Consider the following 426-nt stretch of genomic DNA (forward strand, 5'->3'; position numbering starts at 1 on the left):
CATTTTCCTCTCGGAATCCTGGGCATGCATGCACACGCGCCCGGCATGAGTTTTAAGCCACCAGGTCCAGGACGCGAACTGTGGTCGACTACATGGGAGACCAGCGACATAGCCATTACGCTAACTGCTGATTCCCTTGTCTTCAGTTTTTAAAAAAAATTAATTTATATTATTATTTGTAAAATTTGCTATAGGGTATGTGCACTTATGTGAAAGAGAAAGTGAGAAAACAAGCCTCCAGGTCCAGGATTCAAACCGTGATTGGCCATGTGGAAGTCCAACACCTTAATCACCATGTCAGCTACATGCCCCACCTTCTTCATCATTTAGAGGCCACCCACATCCTTGATTTATGATAATCTTTCTCCGTCTCCAAAGCCAGCCACAAAGGGTTGAGTTTTCCTCACTCCACATCATTCCTACCAC

Source organism: Tupaia chinensis, unplaced genomic scaffold, assembly GCF_000334495.1.
Source record: "Tupaia chinensis unplaced genomic scaffold, TupChi_1.0 Scaffold000217_1, whole genome shotgun sequence".
Lineage (NCBI taxonomy): Eukaryota > Metazoa > Chordata > Mammalia > Scandentia > Tupaiidae > Tupaia > Tupaia belangeri.